Source organism: Dendrobates tinctorius, unplaced genomic scaffold (genome assembly GCF_039654945.1).
Source record: "Dendrobates tinctorius isolate UK_male_01 unplaced genomic scaffold, ASM3965494v1 ptg000021l, whole genome shotgun sequence".
NCBI classification, from domain to species: domain Eukaryota; kingdom Metazoa; phylum Chordata; class Amphibia; order Anura; family Dendrobatidae; genus Dendrobates; species Dendrobates tinctorius.
The window spans coordinates 15,005,760-15,032,171 of NW_027361689.1; the positions used below are offsets into that span (position 1 = coordinate 15,005,760).

General features: G+C 45.3%; 1 protein-coding gene across 1 annotated transcript in view; it reads left to right on the forward strand.

Moving 5' to 3' along the window:
• TAF1B (TATA-box binding protein associated factor, RNA polymerase I subunit B) overlaps nt 1–26,412 on the forward strand; it is a 169,225-nt gene that overhangs the window by 89,420 nt on the left and 53,393 nt on the right. The gene's annotated exons all lie outside the window — the stretch shown is intronic.

Below are 26,412 nucleotides of genomic sequence, written 5' to 3' on the forward strand. Positions count from 1 at the left end.
TGATTGAAAAGGATTTTTTAAAAACAATTTTTAGAACAGATCTGCTCCAAAAACGCAGTGTGAACATCGCCTTACTATAACAGATATGCTTATTGGATTGTAATAAAGGGATTTATTGCAATGTGAACGAATAACCTCCGATTTTTATTGATTTATTTTTTAGTAAGTCAGTGTTGGTGGGATTTTTCTGGATTCCGTACATTGCATTAATGTAGCTTTGTTGGCATGGGACTGCCATGGTTATGTGCTCTACTTCTTATCTGTGTATTTTGCCATGTTTCTTCCCAGGAGTCTGGGTAGATCGTGTCCCTTTATAAAGACGGCACTAAGCTATAAGATTATTATCCTTGTTAAATATTGACACCAATATAAACAGTGGAATGCCTGAGAAAACCTGCCAGGATGTCTGATGAAACGATATGCCAGCATAAAAGGATACCTGAAAGCCTTCTATATTCCCGAATCACTGTCATTTGCACAGTAACCAGACACCCATGCCCCGTGCCCACGACCAGACTCCGCAGCTCACGTGATAGAAGATTTCAGGTTTGTTCCCCCGACTGTGGAAAATGTATGTGACCCAGGGATCTGTCAGCATTGGGAACATGACCGCCGTGCACGGCCAACACCTCGCTTCTAAATGCGAAGTCCAGGAAGAGTAATCCCGCTTACTCTTTTATTTGTCTTTTAGGTAGTTTCTTTTTTTTTAATTTTTTTCAAAAACAGCGGTCTCCTAAGTGGGAATTCTTCAGCGGACGAATCTCTTCTGAAAATATTGAAAAAGTCCTTGAACCTCAAAGGAATGGACCCCATCATCCATATATTGTTATTAAATGTTGTTTTAGCTGATTAGTCGCTCGGTATAAATCAATAGTTTGAGCAAATATAAGCAACTTTGTAATATATCTCATCAGAGAAATGTACTTATTTCACCACTTATGAGCCACGTCTTCACCCCAAACCATGCTTTCTGAACTCCTCATTCACTTTGAAAAAAAAAAAAGTTAAAAAGCTCAAAACTTTCCTGCTCAAAAAGACTGGTTGTTAGCACTGAGGTGTCAGGTTGCAAATATTTATGTAGACGGACAGAGCAGAGAAAGGCAGAAAAACGCAAACCCGTGCTGTAGCGTTCTTGATATGTTTTTTCACCCCAGGGTTGGATTCACATCTACACTACACAATACTGCTGTACAATGTCTTTACTACTGCTTTTGAGCATGTGTTACATGGAGGAGACAGGATAGCAGGAATTCCTCATGATATCTGATACATCTCAGACAGGAGAGCAGGAATTTATCATGTCTTTGTGCTACATGGAGACAGAAAAGCAGAAGCCCATCATGTTTGTGTACTAGAAGGAGGAAAGAGAGCAGGAATTCCTTATGTCTGTGTCCTACATTGTGATGTAGCACACAGACATGAGGAATTTCTGCTCTCTTGTCTGAGATGTAGCATATATAGACATGAAGAATTCCTGCTCTGCTTCCTCCATGTAGTACACAAACATAAGTGGTGGGGTACCTGCTCTGCTGTCTGAGATGTAGCACACAGACATGAGGAATTCCTGCTCTCCTTTCTTCATGTAGCACACAGGCATAAGGAATTCCAGCTCTCCTCTCTGAGATGTAGGACACGGACATAAGGAATTCCTGCTCTCCTGTCTGAGATGTAGGACACAGACATAAGGAATTCCAGCTCTCCTCTCTGAGATGTAGGACACAGACATAAGGAATTCCTGCTCTCCTCTCTGAAATGTAGGACACAGACATAAGGAATTCCTGCTCTCCTGTCTGAGATGTAGCACACAGACATAAGGAATTCCTGCTTTCCTGTCTGAGATGTAGCACACAGACATAAGGAATTCCTGCTCTCCTGTCTGAGATGTAGGACACAGACATAAGGAATTCCAGCTCTCCTGTCTGAGATGTAGGACACAGACATAAGGAATTCCTGCTTTCCTGTCTGAGATGTAGCACACAGACATAAGGAATTCCTGCTCTCCTGTCTGAGATGTAGGACACAGACATAAGGAATTCCAGCTCTCCTCTCTGAGATGTAGGACACAGACATAAGGAATTCCTGCTCTCCTCTCTGAAATGTAGGACACAGACATAAGGAATTCCTGCTCTCCTCTCTGAAATGTAGGACACAGACATAAGGAATTCCAGCTCTCCTGTCTGAGATGTAGCACACAGACATAAGGAATTCCTGCTCTCCTGTCTGAGATGTAGGACACAGACATAAGGAATTCCAGCTCTCCTGTCTGAGATGTAGGACACAGACATAAGGAATTCCTGCTCTCCTGTCTGAGATGTAGGACACAGACATAAGGAATTCCAGCTCTCCTCTCTGAGATGTAGGACACAGACATGAGGAATTCCAGCTCTCCTGTCTGAGATGTAGCACACAGACATAAGGAATTCCTGCTCTCCTCTCTGAGATGTAGGACACAGACATAAGGAATTCCAGCTCTCCTGTCTGAGATGTAGCACACAGACATAAGGAATTCCTGCTCTCCTGTCTGAGATGTAGGACACAGACATAAGGAATTCCAGCTCTCCTCTCTGAGATGTAGGACACAGACATAAGGAATTCCTGCTCTCCTCTCTGAGATGTAGGACACAGACATAAGGAATTCCAGCTCTCCTGTCTGAGATGTAGGACACAGACATAAGGAATTCCTGCTTTCCTGTCTGAGATGTAGGACACAGACATAAGGAATTCCAGCTCTCCTCTCTGAGATGTAGGACACAGACATAAGGAATTCCTGCTTTCCTGTCTGAGATGTAGCACACAGACATAAGGAATTCCTGCTCTCCTGTCTGAGATGTAGGACACAGACATAAGGAATTCCAGCTCTCCTCTCTGAGATGTAGGACACAGACATAAGGAATTCCAGCTCTCCTCTCTGAGATGTAGGACACAGGCATAAGGAATTCCAGCTCTCCTGTCTGAGATGTAGGACACGGACATAAGGAATTCCTGCTCTCCTCTCTGAGATGTAGGACACAGACATGAGGAATTCCAGCTCTCCTGTCTGAGATGTAGCACACAGACATAAGGAATTCCTGCTCTCCTGTCTGAGATGTAGGACACAGACATAAGGAATTCCAGCTCTCCTCTCTGAGATGTAGGACACAGACATAAGGAATTCCTGCTCTCCTCTCTGAGATGTAGGACACAGACATAAGGAATTCCAGCTCTCCTGTCTGAGATGTAGCACACAGACATAAGGAATTCCTGCTCTCCTGTCTGAGATGTAGGACACAGACATGAGGAATTCCAGCTCTCCTCTCTGAGATGTAGGACACAGACATAAGGAATTCCTGCTCTCCTCTCTGAGATGTAGGACACAGACATAAGGAATTCCTGCTCTCCTCTCTGAGATGTAGGACACAGACATAAGGAATTCCTCTCTCTGAGATGTAGGACACAGACATGAGGAATTCCAGCTCTCCTGTCTGAGATGTAGCACACAGACATAAGGAATTCCTGCTCTCCTGTCTGAGATGTAGGACACAGACATAAGGAATTCCAGCTCTCCTCTCTGAGATGTAGGACACAGACATAAGGAATTCCTGCTCTCCTCTCTGAGATGTAGGACACAGACATAAGGAATTCCTGCTCTCCTCTCTGAGATGTAGGACACAGACATAAGGAATTCCTCTCTCTGAGATGTAGGACACAGACATAAGGAATTCCTGTTCTCCTCTCTGAGATGTAGGACACAGACATACTGTAAGGAATTCCTGCTCTCCTGTCTGAGATGTAGGACACTGACATAAGGAATTCCTGCTCTCCTCTCTGAGATGTAGGACACAGACATACTGTAAGGAATTCCTGCTCTCCTGTCTGAGATGTAGGACACTGACATAAGGAATTCCTGCTCTCCTTTTTCAGACAGGAGAGCAGGAATTCCTTATGTCTGTGTGCTACATGGAGAGAGGAGGGCAGGAATTCCTCATGTCCTCGTGTGCTGTGAATGGGAGATTTCATAGCCGCTAGTCTCCATTCACTAGCTCAGCGACAACTGAAGATGAGAGAGATGGCCTAGCAAGGGGAGAACTGTGGAGAACATGCAAAATATTAGTAATACAGTTACCAGAAAGTGTGCTCAAATGTTACCTGAAATGTCAGGCACACTTTAAAAACCGCCTTCTACGTTTTCTTCAGCTTTTCTTTGAAGATCAAAAGTGGCCAAGAATGCATTTGTTTATCCTAGTTTCCCCCTAAAAAAAACCGCATCACCCCTGTCAATTGGTTGTATGTGGTAATGCAGCTCAGCTTCATTCACTTTAATTGACTTTGCGGACACAACCGAATACCAGATATACTGTTGATGTTTTAACAATAAGGTGGAGCAGGTTTTACAAATTTCGGCCAACCAACCCCTTTGACAACAGCGGCAATTGCGGAGGCGATGCATAAACACCGTTACCTGCTGTTCTGTTATTTTCAGGCTTGCTCTATATATGAGCATAGAATCATAGAATCGTAGAGTTGGAAGGGACCTCCTGGGCCATCTGGTCCAACCCCCTGCTCAAAGCAGGATTCGCTAAATCATCCCAGTCAGATGTCTGTCCAGCCTCTGTTTGAAGACTTCCATTGAAGGAGAACTCACCACTTCTCGTGGCAGCCTGTTCCACTCATTGATCACTCTAACTGTCAAAAAGTTTTTTCTAATATCTAATCTGTGTCTCCTCCCATTCAGTTTCATCCCATTGCTTCTAGTCTTTCCTTGTGCAAATGAGAATAAAGTTGATCCTTCTACAATGTTACAGCCCTTTAGATATTTGTAGACAGCTATTAAGTCTCCTCTCAGTCTTCTCTTTTGCAAACTAAACATTCCCAAATCCTGCAACCTTTCCTCATAAGACAGGGTTTGCAGACCGGTCACCATTCTGGTCGCTCTTTTCTGAACTTGCTCCAGTTTGTTGATGTCTTTTTTAAAATGTGGTGCCCAAAACTGGACACAATACTCCAGATGAGGTCTGACCAAAGAGGAGTAGAGGGAAATAATGACTTCACGTGATCTAGACTGTATGCTTCTGTTAATACATCCTAGAATTGCATTTGCCTTTTTTCTGCTGCATCACACTGTTGACTCATATTCAGTCTGTGATCTATTAGTATACCCAAGTCTTTTTCACATGTGCTGTCACTTAGCCCTATTCCTCCCATTCTATATATGCTTTTTTCATTTTTATTGCCCAGATGTAGTACTTTGCATTTCTCCCTGTTAAAAACCATTCTGTTAGTTGCTGCCCACTTCTCCAGTTTATTTAAATCTTTTTGAATCCTCTCTCTCTCTTCTCTAGTATTAGCTATCCCTCCTAGCTTTGTGTCATCAGCAAATTTAATCAGTTTACCCTCAGTTCCTTCATCTAAATCGTTGATAAAGATGTTGAACAATACAGGGCCCAGGACAGAGCCCTGTGGTACCCCACTTGAGACATTCTTCCAACTGGATGTGCAGCCATTTACGACCACTCTTTGGGTCCGATCACTAAGCCAGTTATGAATCCACCTAACAGTTGCCTTGTCCATTCCATACTTAGTCATTTTTTCAATAAGGATTGCATGAGAGACTTTGTCAAATGCTTTGCTGAAGTCACGATATACTATATCTACAGCATTTCCTTGATCCACCCAATCAGTGATACCGTCATAGAAGGAAATTAAGTTAGTCTGACATGACTTATTAGTTACAAACCCATGCTGACTCTATTTAATCACTTCATTCTTATCCAGGTATTGACATACATGTTGTTTAATAATTTGTTCAAAGATCTTTCCTGGTATAGAAGTCAGACTCACCGGCCTATAGTTGCCTGGGTCCACCTTCTTCCCCTTTTTGAAGATAGGAACAACATTTGCTCTTCTCCAGTCTTCTGGCACTTCTCCTGTTCTCCAAGAATTTTCAAAGATTATGGAGAGGGGTTCAAAAATTTCTTCTGCTATCTCCTTCAGTACTCTGGGGTGTAATTCATCTGGACCTGGAGACTTGAATTCATTTAGGTTAGCTAAGTGTTTCCTCACTATCTTTCTGTTTATAGATATCCTGGATTCTTCTATTCCCTTAATAGGACAGTGAAGAACAGTTGATGTTATATTTCCTTTCTGAGAGAAAACAGATGCAAAATAGGAATTTAAAAGTTCAGCCTTCTCAACATCCTGTCTTACCATTTCATCATTTTCATCCTGTAAAAATCCTATAGCATCTTTGACTTTTCTTTTACTTTTGACATATCCCCAAAATCCTTTATTATTTCTTTTGACATCTCTTGCAAGCCTCAATTCATTTTCAGCTTTAGATAATCTGATTTGTGCCCTGCAGGTTCTGCAGACAGCATTATATTCTTCTTTAGATATGCCTCCCTCTTTCCATTTTATAAACATTTCTTTCTTCCTTTTTAGCATGTGCTTAAGTTCTGTGTTCATCCATCCTGGTTTCCTTAAATGCTTCCTATTCTTCCCTCTTTTCGGAATTGTTAACAACTGTGCTTTGAGAATTTCATTTTTCAAGATTTCCCATCCTTCCTGGACATTTTTGTCTTTAAGGATATCCAGCCATTGGATCCCTCCAATTCTCTTTCTGAATCCCTTAAAATCTGCCGCATCACTCCTCGCTTTAAATCCCCCCCCCGACATTCAGTGCTGTGCTGCATTAACGGGGACATTCCTGATAATGAGTCATGGAATTACTGTATATAAAGGAATCAGAATATTAACTATTCACACGCCTTCTGATTTGAGCCTGACTTTCCAATCTTCTGACTTTTCTATAGTCTTAATATTACCTTTTGTTATAAGTGAGTCCGATTCTCGGCGCTACCGCTGGAGCTTAGGGCTTATTATCTGTGACCTCTATGTTCTGTTTTTAAACAGCCGATTGACTCTTCTTTCCTAATCTGCGGGATTGTTTCAGCAGACGAAAAGTATTTATCAAGACTGATCTGTGATGTGTATAACTAGAGATGCCAAGAATTTGTTGTCTTCACCATTACTTGTAAATGCACCAGTAGGGGGCCTCAGCTGCACTGTCTATACTCTGCCATGGTGCCATTGATCAACCTCGATTTCTCCTGGATGGGGACATAATCCAAAATACATTTACTAACTGCATCTCCTCGCTCCTCCAACACAGTAAAGTGCAGAAACTTTTATCTAAATGAGAAAGGAACAGACAAGTCATAGGAGCAGTTAGCTTTGCTTCAGGATGTAGGATTGTTTTGCAACATTTGTGGGTTGTTCCCCCCCCCCCCCCCCCCCTATTTTTTTTTCCAAAAACACTAAACCCCAACCTTTTAAAATAAGGAGAGACCGCATTCACCCTCCCCCGGTCCAACATCGGCTCTTCGCAACTGCTCTGGTTTTTGTGTTTCGGTGAACTCAGTGATTTGCTGCAGTGGTTATGCACCCCTGCAGCCAATACCCATAGGTCCTAGTTGTAGTGGAGAGGCGGTGCAGTGGAGAGTGAGTAGTTTGTTAGTTTTACATGGCTGCTATCAAATGAGGACCCTTTCTTTTTTTTTTTTTTATAGAAAACCCCTTTAAGACTAAATTCCCACGTTGAGTATTTGGTTCAGTTTTTCTGCTGCGTATTTTCCAGGAAAGTGGCTAAAGTTTATGGAAATGTCAGGCCAATTGTTTTTTTTTTTTTTTAACTGCCTCTTGTAGACATCCGTGTTTTTCATGGATAGAACAAGTAGCCAGTGAAGTGTACAGTACTGTTCGTTCGCGAAAATTAAGGAAACTTGTCCATTTTTGATCAGTCACGGATCAAAATCCCCCATCCAAGTCTATAGGGCAGCGAAAATCAGAAACGGCCCATAGATTGCCTCAGCATACAGCCTGCCATTGGAATGTATAGGAGGTGCCTTGTTGCCCATTTATATATCTCGCTTTGTTGCCATTTATAAAACAAATTTCATACATAAATTCACAGATGAAACCCTATTGGGAAACCCTGACCAAATACTGATCATGAAAATGGGATCCGAATCGCTCATGACACTCAGCTCATTTTTGTTTTTCCATTTTTGTGTACATGGAAAATCCTGAATATAGGGAGCTTACACTCGTATTCACATAATGCATTCACCATGCGTTTTTTTTTTATCTTTCATATACCACGCATCGACCCTATATACATGCGGCTGACACAATTTGAGGTTTTTAAGTATTAATAATGTGTTTTTTATCTTTTGTCTAAGGGGATAATGTCCCGTATGAGTTGTCATGTTTGCTTGCGTTGGTATGAGCGTGCAGCACCTTGCTGGTACATCATGATACCGTGATGTTTTCCCCAGTTACATGCCGCCAGCAGGTTTTTCCTCTCCTCCCATTATACCCATATAGCTTCCTACATGCAGCAACATGGAAGTAGTGGTTTTACTTGTTGCTTTCTTTATGCAGCAGTCATGTTGATGGGTCTGGATTTTCCAGTTCTTTGATGAGCGCCTTCGTTGTGTTGGTTCCCATGAACCCAGTAATTAATTTAGTAGGAGAGAACTGTCCAGTTTTACCCATCAGATGAGCCGGACCTGTGTAGCCTGCAGAGGAAATTCTCAGTATATGTGGTTAGATAATGTTCTGTGCTCGGCCCAATAGTACAAGCAATGCCAAGGATTACATGTACAACAGAGGATGTCTATGATGGGCCTTTAAAGGAGTCGTACATCATTAAGAAAAAACACCCGTCCAATCCCCTTTGGGCTTTAGTGCTGATGTTCCAATGATCCCTGGATCACAGTCTCTTTTCCTGTCAGCAGTGGTGTGTCGTACGTGCATGTGACTGCCGCAGCCAATAACTGACCTCGGTGGTCTTGTGCTGCCTGTGGTTGGCGGCAGCAGTCACGTGAACGCGTTGCTGCAGGGAAGTTGGAACAAAAACATGGAATGTCAATTGTGAAGGTGATTATTATTTTTTATTTTTTATTCATTTTCAACACCTTGACTTCAACAAATAGCAAAGGTTTATTCTGACAATGGCGATACTTTGTATAAAATACAGCACCTGCATGACTATTCTGAATATACAGCACAAGCCCAAGATGGTTTATTTCTTGTACCTTTTTCTAGGTTTTTTTCAGTCTCCTTCTGCCCCTCCAGCTTCACAAAACTGAATGGGTCATCATATTCCTATCTGCTGAAACCACATTTCCCAGCAGCACCCTGTTTCTCCTCAGTGCTGCAAGCCCCTACCCAGCTCTCCCATGTATTTCCTGCAAGCGATAGATAAAACTTGCTCATGTTGAGGTCTATCGATGAGGTGACTATTGATAGTTTTCAATGTAGTGACAGTCACCCTGCTATTGGATCAATATTCATTACTATTTACAAATTTCACATTTTATTGATGGTTTATGATGATCTTCAGGGCATGATCATTTTCTTTCCTGCATACATAGCAGAGCGGAGCATATACTAGCAGAGCTTAGTTACAACATGGCTATCTGGGTGATGAGCATGCCATGACTGTGTCATACAGTAGGTGCATCTTTTAATTAATGAGACAGGGTTATTAGGAGCCAATGTAGCTAGTATCAGTGGGATCTTCAGCATAGATGAAGTGTGCTACACCCTGGCTGTCAGATGTTTGGTTAGACTGCGTTGTTGGGGGCATCTGAGCATGCTCATCTGACAGCGGTAAAGCTACTGGAGGATGGATCCAGAGGCAACATGGGGTAAAGAGTCCTGGGGGTGATCGCTGCATATCAGTGCAGATTTAAAAATGGTTTGTATTGGCTTACACAATCTGCAAAAAAAACCTAACCACATTCTAATTTTGGGAATAACCCCTAAATTATGTTCCTGAAGGTCTTGTTTCATTGTCAGAATGTCACACCGTACTGTTGAATTGCTCAATCACTAAACTCTCTGTGCACCTAATTCAACCATTTAAAGCCCCCTTTTTAAGTTATCTGAACCCACCATTTCCCTAGGGACCAGCCATCCATCTAATGCAGGGGCGGGGAAACTTTTTTTTTTTTTCTGCCAAGACCAAAATTATCTACTTGAAAATCATCGTGCTATATTTGGTTAAACAATTAACTCCCCCCTAATGTTATGGCTGGAGCGGCTTCTATTTAGTGAGACAGGTGATGTTAGGTGGTATTAATGATGTTACTCACAACTGCTTTTCCAGATTTGCGTCGTTCTGGAGCGCAGTCGGCGCTTTGCTATAAGTTTTGTAAAGAACTGATCGGAGCAGTAACGCTTTCAGAACACAAATGCATGTTACTCCGTATGTCTCCTCAGTGTGCTAAATTCATTGCTGCTCACATTACATTTTAATGCTCAAGCAGTGGAAGGTCTGCAGTATATACATCACATAGGAGACACTGAGACTTCAGTATATACATCACATGGGAGACACTGAGACTGCGGTATATACATCATATAAAAGACACTGACTGCTGTATACAGTCGTGCTCAAAAGTTTACATACCCCTGCAGAATTTTTGCTTTCTTGTGCCTTTTTTCAGAGAATATGAATGCTAACACCAAAACTTTTTCTCCATTTATGGTTAGTGGTTGGGTGAAGCTATTTATTAAAATACTGTGTTTTCTCTTTTTAAATCATAATGACAACCCATAACATCCAGATGACCCTGATCAAAAGTTCACATACCCTTGTGATTTTGGCCTGATAACATGCACAGAAGACACAAATGGGTTTGAATGGCTACTAAAGGTAATATCTCAAAACTTCTGGAACAAGGTAATTTTGAGTGATGAGACCAAAATGTAACTTTTTGGCCACAACCATAAATGTTAAAATTGGAGAGAGGTCAACAAGGCCTATGATGAAAGGAACACCATTCCTACTGTAAAGCACGGAGGTGGATTGGTGATGTTTTGGGGATGTGTGAGCTTCAAAAGCACAGGAAACGTGGTCAAAGTTGAAGGAAAGATAAATTCAGCATGTTTTCAGCAAATTTTGGAGGCAAATTTGCACTCATCAGCCCGGAAGCTGTTAATGGGACGTACTTGGACGTTCCAACATGACAACGATCTGAAACACAAGGCCAAGTCGACCTGTCATTGGCTACAGCAGAACAAAGTGAAGGTTCTGGAGTGACAATCCCCCTCTCCTGACCTCAATATCATTTAGCCACTCTGGGGAGATCTCACGCACGCAGTTTATACTAGACTGCCTAGGAATTGACAAGAACTGGAGACCTTTGGCCAAGAAAAGTGGTTCGGTTTACCATCTGAGAAAATAAAGAACCTCATCCACAACTACCACAAAAGACTTTAAGCTGTCAGTAATGTTAGAGGGGGCAATACACGGTATTAAGAAATGTGGTATGTGAACTTTTGATCAGGGTCATTTGGATGTTTTGGGTTGTCATTATGACTTAAAAAGAGAAAACACAGTATTTTGACAATAAATGGCTTCACCCAACCATTAACAATGAGTGGAGAAAAAGTTTTGGCGTTATCATTCATATTCTCTGAAAAAAGGCCAAGAAAGCACAAATTCTGTCAGGGTATGTTAACTTTTGAACACAACTGTACATGACATGGGATATACTGACTCTGCTGTATGTGCACAAAATAGAATACACTGAGACTGCTGTTTATTAATTACATAGGAGTCACTGAGACTGCTGTATTCATCACATATGATACACTGAAATTGCTGTATGTACATGAAATAAGAGACAACAAGATTGCTCACATCAAATAGGAGACAACAAGACTTTTGTATATCAGATTGGAGACGAGACTGCTGTATATACATCACATGGGAGACGTCAGGGCTGTTGTCTATACATCACATGGGAGACTCCGGGGCTGTTGTATATACATCACATGGGAGACGCCGGAGCTGTTTTATATACATCACATGGGAGACGTCGGTACTGTTGTATATACATCACATGGGAGACGTCAGGATATTGAATATACAGTACATCACGTGGGATACACTGGGACTGGAGCATATACATCACCCAAGAGACATTAGTTCTGGAGCATACAGTGGCTTGCAAAAGGATTCATCCCCTTGGCATTTTTTGTGTCTTGCTACATAACAACCTGGAAATTCACCTTTTTTTTGTTGTTTTTTTATTAGGGTTTACATCAGTTCATGTAAAAAACATGCCTACAACTGTGTACATTTGGTTTTCTTTTTATTGTGAAGCAAACAACAAAATAGGACAAAATAACTGAAAACTTCAGTGTGCATAGCTATTCACCCTCTCAAAGTCAGTACTTTGCGGAGCCTCCTTTTGCGGTAATGCACTGTGGAATTAATGGCACTATATAAAGGAGTAAAATAAATAAATAAAATAATTACAGCTGCTATTCGCTTTGGTTAAGTTTCTGTGAGCTTTTCACTTCTTGCTACTAGGATTTTTGCCATTCCTGAGAGCATTATTGCTCCACCTCCTTCAAGTTAGATGGTTTCCCCAGGAGAACAGCAATTTTCAAGTCTGACCACTGATTCTCAATTGGATTAAGGTCTGGGCTTTGACTAAAGGGGGTTTTACACTAAGCAATATCGCTAGCAATATCGCTAAAACGTCACTGGTTTTGTGACGTTATAGCGATATTGCTAGCGATATCGCTATGTGTGATACTTACCAGCGACCGGCTCCCCCGCTGCTCTTCGCTGATCGCGCGAGAATGTCCGGCTCCATTTCTCGTCGTCTGCTTCCTGCTGGGCTTCCTGCTGTGTGAGACGAGCGACGCTGGACGCGGGCGGGAGGACGCAGGATCGCTGTGTGTGAATGGTAAGTATCGTGCGCTGCGTCGCTGCTGCATCGCTGTGAGATCTTTCTGTATGAAAGCTCACTAGCGATCATTTAGCGATGCACCAGCGATCCTGACCGGGTCGGATCGCTGGTTGGATCGCTGGTGCATCGCTAAATGTAAAAGGGCCTTAAGCCACTCCAAAACATTTACATGTTTCCCCTTACACCCCTTGAGTGTTGTTTTAGCAGTATGCTTTGGGTCATTGTCTGGAAGGTGAACCTCCATCCCAGCCTCAAATCACTGACAGACTAAAACAGATTTTGCTCAAGAATATACCTGTGATTCGCACCATCTATCTTCACCTTCACTGTTGCCGAAAAACATCTTCACAGCCTGATGCTGCCTCCACCATGTTTCACTGTGGGCAAGTTGTTCTTGGGGTGATGAGCTGTGTTGGTTTGGCGCCAGACATAGGGTTTACCTTGGTGGTCAAAAAGTTCAATTTTGGTCTCGTCTGATGACAGCATCTTCCTCCATATATTTGGGAAGTTTCACACCTGTCTTTTGGCAAACTCAAAATGAGCCTTAAAATTTTTGTATGTAAGTAAAGGCTTTTTTCTGTCCACTCTTACATAAAAGCCACCTCTATGGGGGGTGTATGACGTATTGTGGTCGAATGGCCACATACTGCAGTCTCTGCTTGGGAACTCTGCAGCTCCTACAGGGTTAATTTTGGTCTCTGTGCTGCTTCTCTGATTAATGCCCTCCTTCCCTGGGCGAAGAGTTTTGGTGGGCGGCCCTCTCTTGGCAGGTCTGTTGTGGCACCATGTTCTTTCGATTAGAGGATAAAGGATTTGATGTTGCTGCGGGGGTATCATCAGAGATTAGAATTTTTTTTTTTTTTTTTTTTTTTTAATAACCCAACCCTGACTTGTACTTCTGAACAACTTTGTCCCTGACTTGTTTAGAGATCTCTTTGGTCTTCATGGTGTTTGATTAGTGGGGCCTCTTGTTAATGGTATTGCAACATCTGTGGCCTTTCAGAAAAGGTAAAGTGTATGTACTGACAGACATGTGACACTTAGATTACACACAGGGGGACTTCCTTTCACTGAGCATGGGACTTATGAAGGTAATTGCTTGCACCAGAAATTTTTAGGGGCTTCATAGCAAAAAGGTGAATACATTTGCACATGACTATGTTTAGTCATTTGATCTCGTAAATGTACTGTATGCCTATATTTCTCCTTCGTCTCATTGGGGGACACAGAGACTGTGGGTGTGTGCTTCTGCCGTCTGGAGGCTGACACTAAGTATACAAAAAAAGAGTTAGCTCCTCCTCCGCCGCATACACCCTCGCCCCCAGACCGGGCGTAACTCAGTTTTTTGCTTAGTGTCTGATGGAGGCACACGCAGTCTGGAGCTCCAGACTAGGTTTTTTTTTTTTTTTTTTTCCTCTATGAAGATAAGACAGGGGCGACGGATCCTATAGAGAGGATCCGATCTCCCCAAATCATCAACGGGCGACCACGTGTGAGTAATCCTCCACGTGTTTCTCTCCCGCACCGAGGGACACATCTGGGACTTTTCCCCAGACAACTATTTTTATTTTTTATTTTGAAAGAGGCGGCAACGCATCCTGATAAGAGGATTGCGGTTTCCCCATCGTCCCCAACGGGCGAGCACGTGTGAGCGATCCTCCACGTTGTTCTCTCCTGCAACGTGGAAATGCCCCTACCACCCCTAGGTAGTGAGTCCAGGGGTGGAGTTGGAGGCGCAGGTAAGCCGGGGATTGAAGCGGAGAGCGGAGAGCGGTACAGTAGCCTCCCCCTCCCTGCCCAGGGATGGGGTTGAGAAGCACCTCCGTGGAGCCCCCTCGGCGGCCCGGCTCACCTTTGGTTGATCAGGCCGGGACCAGGTAGTCCGTCTCTCACCCGGCACTGCCCCCGGTGGGTAAGCAGGAGATCCGTGAGCGCCCGCCGACTTGCGGAGAGCGGCGGGCGCGCACAGTGACCGGGGAGCTTCCGCCCCCTCCCTCCAACGCCGCACGTGGAGTGCGGCCAGAGCCCCGCGGGCGGCCACGGTCCCCGCTGTATCGGGAGGTCCGGAGTCCGCGCGCCCGCCCGCTGACTTCCGGGATGGCCGGAAGCCCCGCCCACTAACTTCCGGGGGCGGAGAGCGGCGGGCGCGCACAGTGACCGGGGAGCTCCCGCCCCCTCCCTCCAACGCCGCACGTGGAGGGCGGCCAGAGACCCGCAGGCGGCCACGGTCCCCGCGGTATGGGGAGGTCCGGAGTCCGCGTGCCCGCCGACTTCCGGAGATAGCCGGAAGCCCCGCCCACTAACTTCCGGGGGCGGAGAGCGGCGGGCGCGCACAGTTACCGGGGACCTCCCACCCCCCTCCTTGCATTTCCTCCGAAGTGGGGCCGGAAGCCGCCCCCTATCTCATGGAGTGCGAGTGCCCCGGCGGGTAACGCTGCACGGAAGAGACGCAAAGTTGGGCCATTACCGGTGGGTAAGTGCATCCCCGTTGCGAGTGCCGCACTAGTAGTCAAGGAAGGGGTTATCCTCCTCCTCCTACCCTACCTTGCAATATGTCTGGCAAAGGGAAAGCTCACTCTTTCCTATATGCTGTTTGCGTTTCCTGTGGGGTCAGGCTGCCTAAAGCACAGCCGGGTAAATTTTGTGAAGCCTGCGAGTCGGAGCGAGCCCAGGAGCCCCCCATTGTTGCAGAGCCCAGAGGTCAGGACCCTCCAGAATGGGCGGTGTCTTTATCAAACTCTATGATATCCCTTACAAAGGCAATTGAGTCTCTCCAAGGCCCAGGTAGGGACAAGGATGGTGGTCTGCCAGCGGAAGACAGCTCGTCCACGTCTCAGGACCCTCCGACCGTTAGAGGCCGCTCCAGCACCAGACAAGCTCATAGCAAAAGAGCTCGTTCCCCGTCGGCCGGACCCTCTGGGGCTTCGATGGCGGGTATTAGGGTATCTCGTTCCCCGTCGCCGAGCTCAGGAAGCGAGCAGGATGAGGAGGAGGAGGAGGCCTGGAATCCAGAAAGCCTGGGATACCAAGACTCGGTGGACAGCCTCATTGAGGCAGTCAACCAGACTTTAGAGATCGAGGACGATGTGTCCACGGCCTCAGGTCACAAGGTCTCCTTCAAAAAGACCAGGCGACCGCATAGAAGGTTTGCCACGCATCCGGAGTTCGAGGAGCTAGTTCAGAAACATAGGGAACACCCGGATAAGCGTTTTGCAATGCAAAAAGCGCTGCAAGCTAAGTATCCGTTTCCTCCAGAACTCCATAAGGGATGGGTGGAGTCGCCAGTAGTGGACCCACCGGTATCTCGTTTAGCGTCAAGATCGCTATTGTCGATACCCAGCGGTTCTTCTATCAAGGACCCAACTGATCGCCTTATAGAGGGGCTTGCCCGCTCGGTGTATGAGGCAGCGGGGTCGGCCCTTGCCCCCTCCTTTGCAGCTACTTGGGTGGCTAAGGCCATGGTTTCGTGGGCGGACGCTCTGCAGAATGCCCTCCAAGACAGAGACCTGCCTGCGGAGGTCTTGGAGGTGACAAATCAGATCTTAGGGGCAAGTGATTTTCTCGTCAGCGCCTCTCTGGACGCGGCCGAGTGTTCTGCGGTGGCAGCAGCAAATGCGATCGCCATTAGGCGAGCATTATGGCTGAGATTGTGGAAGGCGGATTCTATCTCCAAGAAATCCTTGACCTCATTGCCGTTTCAGGGCAATCGGTTGTTCGGTGAGAAGCTTGATAAGCTTATCTCAGAAGCCACAGGGGGGAGGAGTAGTTTCCTCCCGCAGCAGAGGACTTGGCCAGCATTCAGGCAGACACAGAGGCGTTTTCGGCCTTTTCGTAACCCCTGGAGGGGGTCTTCGGCCAGAGCATCCACCTCCGCAAATGATGGTCAGATTAGGGAAAGGCAAATCTCTTACAGAGCCAATCCGCTGGGTAGAGGCCGAGGCCGTTTGCCCAGAACAAGGGGGGCCAGATCCCAAAAGCCTCCAGCAAAATGACTCGAGGCGCTTAGTACCTTCGGACGACAGAGTGGGCGGACGCCTACTAAAGTTCAGCCACGTTTGGGTCGCAGTGGCACGCGACACTTGGGTGGCAGAATTGATATCGTCCGGGTACAAGATAGAGTTTCTCGGGCTCCCGCCACGGCGATTCTTCCGTTCCCGGCTCTCCGGAACAGAGTCGCAGGCGAAGAGTTTGTTACAGGCCATAATGACGCTACAGCGCAACGGGGTCATTGTCCCAGTACCGAAAAGCGAAGAGACACAAGGTTTTCACTCCAACCTGTTTTCGGTCCCCAAAAAGGACGGGACAGTAAGGCCAGTATTGGATCTAAAAATCCTAAACAAATTCATCAGAGTCAGGCGGTTCCGGATGGAATCCCTCCGTTCGGTCATTGCAGCCATGGATCCAGGGGAGTTCCTGGCCTCGATCGATGTGCAGGATGCATATCTGCACATTCCGATTTTTCCTCCACACCAGAGGTTCCTGCGTTTTGCGATCGGAGGGCGACATTTTCAATTTGTTGCTCTGCCCTTCGGTCTGGCCACTGCTCCCAGAGTCTTTACGAAGATAATGGCGGTGGTTATGGCCATCCTGCATGCTCGGGGCATAACGGTACTACCTTACCTGGACGACCTTTTGGTAAAGGGGCCGTCCTTTCAGGCGTGCCAGGAGAATGTCAGTATCACGCTGGATACCCTGGCGCGTCTAGGCTGGTTGATCAATCGGAACAAATCGTCCTTGGTTCCAGCCCAGAGAATTGTATTCCTAGGCATGGTTTTCAACACCTCCCTGGGGCTGGTGATTCTCCCTCAGGACAAAGCGCGAAAGATCAAACAGGGGGTACGGAACCTTCTTCAGCCAGGCTCCAGATCCATCCGGTACGGCATGAGTGTGTTGGGCAGAATGGTGGCGGCGATGGAGGCAATCCCGTTTGCCCAGTTCCATCTCCGTCCGCTTCAGCATGCGCTCTTCTCAGCATGGGACAGAAGGTTGCTATCCCTCAGTCATCGGTGCAATTTGTCTCCGCTGGTCCGACAATCACTCCGGTGATGGACTCGCGACTCGTCTCTTGTCCAGGGGAAACCCTTTCCCCCGGAACAGTGGTTGGTGGTGACGACCGATGCAAGCCTGCAAGGTTGGGGAGCAGTTTTCCAGAGTCACACAGCCCAGGGGCGGTGGTCCATTCAGGAGATAATTCTCCCGATCAACATTCTGGAGATACGGGCAATACGATTGGCCCTGCAACATTTTCAGTGTTTCCTGAGACACCGGCCGGTGCGCATTCAGTCGGACAATGCTACAGCAGTAGCATATGTCAACCATCAGGGGGGCACGCGCAGCCAAACAGCCATGCGCGAGGTTGGACTGGTACTGCGTTGGGCCGAAAAGAACCACGTGGTAATTTCAGCGGTGCACATTCCGGGAGTCGAAAACTGGGCGGCAGATTTTCTCAGCCGACAGGGGGTCGCGGCAGGGGAATGGTCCCTGCACCCCGAGGTTTTTCAACAGATCTGCCAACGGTGGGGGACACCAGACGTGGACCTTATGGCATCCAGAGAGAACGCCAAAGTGCAAAGGTTCGTCGCTCGATCCCTCGACCCGCAGGCGATCGCAGCAGACGCTCTGGTGCTTCCATGGAGCCAGTTTCGTCTCCCATACTTGTTCCCCCCGCTACCTCTGCTTCCAAGGGTCATCAGAAAGTTAAGGAGAGAGAAGGTTCCAGCAATTCTGCTAGCGCCAGACTGGCCTCGGAGGGCCTGGTATGCAGATCTGGTTCAGCTAGTGGTGGACGTACCCTGGCGTCTACCAGATCGACCGGACTTACTGTCCCAGGGGCCGATCTGCCATCCGAACTTAGGGGCCCTGTGTTTGACGGCGTGGCCATTGAATCTTGGCTGTTAACACAGGCAGGATTCAGGCGCGATGTGGTGGCCACGATGGTGAGTGCCCGAAAACCTTCCTCGGCGAAGGTATATCATCGGACTTGGGAAGTTTTTTTCCGTTGGTGTAGGGATCGCGGAGTGGCTCCTCTGGTTTTTTCAACCCCCAACGTACTGGCTTTTTTGCAGGCAGGGCTGGACGCAGGGCTGGCTCCGAGTTCGCTCAGGACGCAAATCTCAGCCCTGTCGGTCCTTTTTCAACGAAAGGTCGCTTCGGTCTGGCAGGTTAAGACGTTTATGCAGGGGGTCGCACATTTAGTACCCCCCTATAAGGCGCCGACGGAATCATGGGACCTGAACTTGGTGCTCAGAGCCCTTCAGGAGCCCCCCTTCGAACCCTTGCAAGAAGTCTCCTTACCTTACCTGTCCAGAAAAGTCGTTTTTCTGGTAGCTATTACGTCTATTAGGCGGGTTTCGGAATTGGCGGCTTTATCTTGTAAACCGCCGTTCTTGACTTTTTATAAGGATAAGGTAGTTTTAAGGCCAGCTCCCCCCTTCTTGCCGAAGGTTGTCTCTGCATTCCATATCAACGAAGACATTGTCTTACCTTCGTTTTGCCCGGCACCGGTGCACAAGGTAGAAAAGGCTTTGCACACACTGGATCTGGTAAGAGCTCTTAGGAGGTATGTGACAAGGACAGCATCTTTCCGCCGGACAGACTCTCTATTCGTGATCCCAGAAGGGAGACGGAAGGGGCTCGCTGCGTCCAAAGCGACTTTGGCCAGATGGGTTCGCCTGACGATTCAGGAATCTTATGAAATCAGTGGCACGCCGGTTCCGGCAGGGATCAAGGCACACTCGGCTCGAGCAGTGGGTGCCTCATGGGCACTGCGACACCAAGCTTCAGCGGAACAGGTGTGCAAAGCAGCTACCTGGTCCAGTTTGCATACGTTTGTCAAACATTATAACGTACATACCCAGGCATCCTCGGATGCAAGCCTGGGAAGAAAGATTCTTCAGGCAGCAGTTGCGCACCTCTAATCAGGGGCGCAAAGTAGCATGGATTGGGTGAGCTAAGATCCCGCCCAGGGACTGCTTTAGAACGTCCCACAGTCTCTGTGTCCCCCAATGAGACGAAGGAGAAACATGGATTTTTGTGAGTACTCACCGTAAAATCCTTTTCTCCAAGACGCTCATTGGGGGACACAGCACCCACCCTACTAGCCAGTTGGCTTTTGCTTATTTTAAGTTATACAAATCCTTATGTAAGGATCAGGGTGGTCCCTTTTCCAGACGTATAATTTCTTGCCTGAGTTTAAGGCGCGTTCTCCTACTGCTTATGCACTAAACTGAGTTACGCCCGGTCTGGGGGCGAGGGTGTATGCGGCGGAGGAGGAGCTAACTCTTTTTTTGTATACTTAGTGTCAGCCTCCAGACGGCAGAAGCACACACCCACAGTCTCTGTGTCCCCCAATGAGCGTCTCGGAGAAAAGGATTTTACGGTGAGTACTCACAAAAATCCATGTTTTTCTCCCTTCAATTCGCCATCTTTGACTATTTAGTGCTGATGCCTCACACACAAATCGGATTACAAAAATATTTAAATACAGGTTGTAATGTAACAAAATAGGTAAAAAGCCAAGGGGGTGAATACTTTCACAAGCCTCTGTATACATCACATAGGAGATACTGGGGCAGGAGCATATACAGTTGTGCCCAAAAAGTTTATATACCCCAGCAGAATTTTTGCTTTCTTGGCCTTTTTTTTGAGCATATTTTCTCCACTCATGGTTAGTGGTTGGGTGAAGCCATTTATTGTTAAACTACTGTGTTTTCTCTTTTTTAATCATAATGATAACCCAAAACATCCAAATGACTCTGATCAAAATTCACATACCCCATTTATTAATAGCGTGTATTGCCCCCTCTTACATCAATGACAGCTTGAAGTCTTTTTTGGTAGCTGTGGATGAGGTTCTTTATTTTATCAGATGGTAAAGCTGCCCACTCTTCTTGGCAAAAAGCCTCCAGTTCCAGTAAATTCCTGGGCTGTCTAGCATGAACTGTGCGCTTGAGATCTCCCCAGAGTGGCTCAATGATATTGAGGTCAGGAGACTGAGATGGCCACTCGAGAACCTTCACTTTGTTAAACTGTAGTCAATGACAGGTCATCTTGACCTTGTGTTTTGGATCGTTATCATGTTGGAACGTCCAAGTGCATGTTGGAACGTCCATGCGCAGCTTCCGGGCTGATAGTGCAAATTTGCCTCCCGTATTTTCTGGTAACATGCTGCATTCATCTTTCCTTCAATTTTGACCAAGGTTCCCGTGCCTTTGAAGCTCACACATCCCCAAAACATCAGGAATCCCCCTCCGTGCTTTACAGTAGGAATGGTGTTCCTTTCATCATAGGCCTTGTTGACCTCTCTCCAAATAAATAACATTTATGGTTGTGGCCAAAAAGTTAAATTTTGGTCTCATCACTCCAAAATACCTTGTTCCAGATGTTTTGAGGCTTGTTTTTGTGCTGTTTTGCTCATTGTACGCGAGATACTTTGTGACATTTGTGCAGTAATGGCTTTCTTCTGGCGACTTGATCATGCAGCCCATTTTTCTTCAAGTGCCTCCTTATTGTGCATCTTGAAAAAGCCACACCGCTAGATTTCAGCTGATGTTAGTTGTGGGTATTTCTTTGCATCCCGAACAATTTTCCTGGAAGTTGTGGACGAAATTTTTGGTTTCGTTTTTACAGAGCCTCTGATTTTCCATTTGTTAATCACAGTTTGAACGCTGCTGACTGGCATTATCAACTCCTTGGATATCTTTTTGTATCCCTTTCCTGTTTTATACAGTTAAACTACCTTTTCCCGTAGATTCGTTGACATCTTTTTTTTTTTTTTTTTTTTAACTATTTTTATTAATTTAACAATTTTAACAGCAAGGAAAAGGTACAGACAGTTACAGTATATTTATGACATTAAGCCAAAATCCCACCTTTTCCTTTCCCCCCCCCCCCCCTCCCCTTCCTAGTTGACATTTCTTTTGCTTTCTCCAAGACTCAAAATCCAGAAACGTAAATGGATGAAAGATGCAAGAATGTTTCGTGCTTGTGTTCAGCGTAAAGAGGAATTGAAGGGTCAGCAGCCGGGAAAACGGGATCACTACCCCAAGCACAGGGGTCCTTAAGAATCTGCTCGGAGGCTGGCGGAAAGGACATTTACAGCACTTGGCCCAGAGGTTCCCCGCTCCTGATCATATGTGTGTGGAGGAATCTCAATTTGTAACTTGAAATCCCTCCCTAAATCTGGGTTTAGGAGTCCAGTGGGTGGTTTCATTAAATGAATGTCAGACTTCCAGTTATGAGCATGCAAGCGTAGAGAAATCGCGGTTCATCACAGATTAGGACTGCACAGATTTGAAACTTTACTGATTCTCGTATCACAAGATACATACCGATCTGCTCAGTTCACTGTGGCAGGTTCCCTTTAAATCACATGGAGATATATTATTAAGCAAAGGGTGGAAATTCACTATAGCCGTCTATATAGGGTCTGCCATACAGTAAAGGTTACATTTGCTCACAGGGCTCTGTATGTATTTGGAATGTTTTTGAGACATGATAGAAATGTTGCACAGCCTGTTCTGTGTTATTGTGATTGCAGTGAACTCTAAGGTATTCATTGTGCCTTTAATTCCTCTCTCGAAAGAACACCCCAGTTTTTGTGTATTGCTGGAATATGTTCGTCCGTTGCCACATTGATGATTTCCTGCTGTATCCAGGCTTAACGTTGCCCACGTTGCGTTTTTTTAAGCATTTCCGCGGCGCTTTTAGACGCGCGTTTCTGCCACGGAAACGCTTAAGAAAAGCATCCCATGTTATCATAATTGAATCTGCACATGTGCTAATGGTGCGTTTTTTTTCCGCTGCGGAAACGCTTAGCGGAAAAAAACGCAGCATGTTCATTAATTTTGCGGAAAAGCGTGCATTTCCGCATACATACAGTTGTATTGCAAAAACGCTTAGGAAAACGCTTAACAAAAGCGTAAAAAATGCTTACAAAAGCGCGTCATAAAACGCATGCGTTTTCCCGGGAAGAGGGTGTGCGTTTCCGCTCAGGAATAGTCTGCATCAAAAAAGCAACGTGGGCACATAGCCTAAAGGGGTTTTCAGGTTGAAACAAATGATCACCTATCTGCAGCACAGGTGATATCTTGCTGACTCGCGCGTGTCTGACCGCTAGGACCCGCACCAGTTGGCACAAAAGGGACCTTTTTTTTTTTTAATTTCCGACTGGGACCTTTTATTTGCACTACAAAATGCTGCATGTTGGATGCATGATTTTCTTTCAAGCGCTTTCATCTTCATGCAGGCTGTAAAAGGCATATTAAGTGCCCATAAGCTTATTGTATATGAAGTGTTATTAAATTGCAGTCTCTAAAATGAAGAGGCATAATAACAAGCACTGGGCTTCTTGACTGGGACCTTGGCTTCTAAATCGGCGCTATTGACCAGCCTTAGAAAAGTTATGAATCTTTGTAATATACTGCTTTAACTTATTTTACGTCTTTCTCTGTCAAAAATCACGGTTTAAGCATAGCTTCCAACCATCCCGTATTCAGCCGAACTGTCCTAATTTGAGGGCTCAATCCCCCCTTCCCGGCCCTTCAGGGCTTTGTCTCTGATGTAGTCATTGCTCTGACTCTTCTTCCTCAGGGGGGCAGGGCCACTCTCTTTGCTTTGACTTGAACTCGCGATCTCATGTTCGCAGTCAGCAGCTCTAGCAACGAGTCTCAGCCCACTGATAAACATAGAATTTGGTCATCTGGAGCTGTATTGCGGGCAGAAAAAATAGAAGCAGATTATACAGGTGCATAGAGATACATTGTACAGTGGGGAAAAAAAGTATTTAGTCAGTCAGCAATAGTGCAAGTTCCACCACTTAAAAAGATGAGAGGCGTCTGTAATTTACATCATAGGTAGACCTCAACTATGGGAGACAAACTGAGAAAAAAAAATCCAGAAAATCACATTGTCTGTTTTTTTTTTCATTTTATTTGCATATTATGGTGGAAAATAAGTATATGGTCAGAAACAAAATTTCATCTCAATACTTTGTGATATATCCTTTGTTGGCAATGACAGAGGTCAAACGTTTTCTGTAAGTCTTCACAAGGTTGCCACACACTGTTGTTGGTATGTTGGCCCATTCCTCCATGCAGATCTCCTCTAGAGCAGTGATGTTTTTGGCTTTTCGCTTGGCAACACGGACTTTCAACTCCCTCCAAAGGTTTTCTATAGGGTTGAGATCTGGAGACTGGCTAGGCCACTCCAGGACCTTGAAATGCTTCTTATGAAGCCACTCCTTCGTTGCCCTGGCGGTGTGCTTTGGATCATTGTCATGTTGAAAGACCCAGCCACGTTTCATCTTCAATGCCCTTGCTGATGGAAGGAGGTTTGCACTCAAAATCTCACGATACATGGCCCCATTCATTCTTTCATGTACCTGGATCAGTCGTCCTGGCCCCTTTGCAGAGAAACAGCCCCAAAGCATGATGTTTCCACCACCATGCTTTACAGTAGGTATGGTGTTTAATGGATGCAACTCAGTATTCTTTTTCCTCCAAACACGACAAGTTGTGTTTCTACCAAACAGTTCGGTTTCATCAGACTATAGGACATTCTCCCAAAACTCCTCTGGATCATCCAAATGCTCTCTAGCAAACTTCAGACGGGCCCGGACATGTAAAGGCTTAAGCAGTGGGACACGTCTGGCACTGCAGGATCTGAGTCCATGGTGGCGTAGTGTGTTACTTATGGTAGGCCTTGTTACATTGGTCCCAGCTCTCTGCAGTTCATTCACTAGGTCCCCCCGCGTGGTTCTGGGATGTTTGCTCACCGTTCTTGTGATCATTCTGATCCCACGGGGTGGGATTTTGCGTGGAGCACCAGATCGAGGGAGATTATCAGTGGTCTTGTATGTCTTCCATTTTCTAATTATTGCTCCCACAGTTGATTTCTTCACTCCAAGCTGGTTGGCTATTGCAGATTCAGTCTTCCCAGCCTGGTTCAGGGCTACAATTTTGTTTCTGGTGTCCTTTGACAGCTCTTTGGTCTTCACCATAGTGGAGTTTGGAGACAGACTGTTTGAGGGTGTGCACAGGTGTCTTTTTATACTGATAACAAGTTTAAACAGGTGCCATTACTACAGGTAATGAGTGGAGGAAAGAGGAGACTCTTAAAGAAGAAGTTACAGGTCTGCGAGAGCCAGAAATCTTGATTGCTTGTTTCTGACCAAATACTTATTTTCCACCATAATATGCAAATAAAATGAAAAAAAAACAGACAATGTGATTTTCTGGATTTTTTTTCTCAGTTTGTCTCCCATAGTTGAGGTCTACCTATGATGTAAATTACAGACGCCTCTCATCTTTTTAAGTGGTGGAACTTGCACTATTGCTGACTGACTAAATACTTTTTTTCCCCACTGTATATAATGGTGTATTTCTATGTCCCTGAAGGTGAAGGAAAATCAGATTATTTTTTTTGTTGCTAAAAATAATAAAAAATAACCCCAAAAATGTAATTTTTCTTTTTTTGTGTGACTCCCCAGGACTTGAACCCAAAATCTCTATAATTGCAGACAGCAGTTAAAGCCTTGAGCTACAGGATCCAGTGATGCCACTGGGAAAAATTTGTATATTTGAACTGTAGTGCAGCCACCAAACCCATAGGCAGAGCATTCTCGTACATAGAACTACTTTGTATATGACAGTGTATCTCTATGTCCCCATATTCTAGAGAGTAAATAAAAAAAATATTTTTTTTCTTACTGTAAAATTATTAAAAAATAGTAAAAACAATTACAATACCGTAATTTCATTTTTAATGTGCTTTTTTAAAAACGTAATAAAACATCACAAATCAGCAAATAACATGTGGTGTCCCTGTAAATGGAATGACCGCTCAACACAGTGATCAGATTATTTACGGGTATTGCAAAATGACTTAAAAATAAAAAAAAAGGCGACATTGATATTTTTTCTCTATTAAACCCATAAAAAGTAATAAAAATGTAACGCTGATGTAATGTTCACATATAGCGTCAGTGCGTTTTTTCTTTCTGCAGGTGTCTTCACCACACGACGCAGTAACAGTCTTCTCTGATTATTATTGTATGCTTTCTGTGTTTCTTCTATGCGTTTTCCCCATATCTGAGGCATTTTTGGTGCACATGTGAATCGGCCTTTTTATTGCTTTTTTTAATATTGTGTAATTTGGTGCGGACACCTGCCAAAAACAAGACGCAGTATTTTCGCTGTGTGTGAACACAGCCTTAAAACACAAAAAAGCCAGATGTCTTATAGTGAAGATACATATCAATGACAAAGTTCTGGTGGTTACAACTGTGAATGAATGACCAAAAATGAATCCATAGGTCTCAGCTAGAGATGAGCATGACGCACAGATGATGTCACGCTGCCCTGGCTAATCAAAAGCCGAGGACGCCAGAAGGTGAGAGATTCGCGGCCTCTCGTCCAGCCGCCGGGTCCCACTGACTTGCACGCTTGACTGAAGTCCCGTGAATCCATCCTCTCAACTCTAGTCCCAACTGTGCCAGATACAGTAGACAGTCCCAAATTTGTCTATGCCCTGTAGTGTCAGGCATCTTCTAAATGTCTCTCACTGCCATTGCCCCTCTGACATCCTCCTGCCAGGGTAGAAAGAAATGGTAAGTGGGCATAGACTTGGGTGTGGCCAGAGGTGTTGCCAATATTTGCCGCTGTAG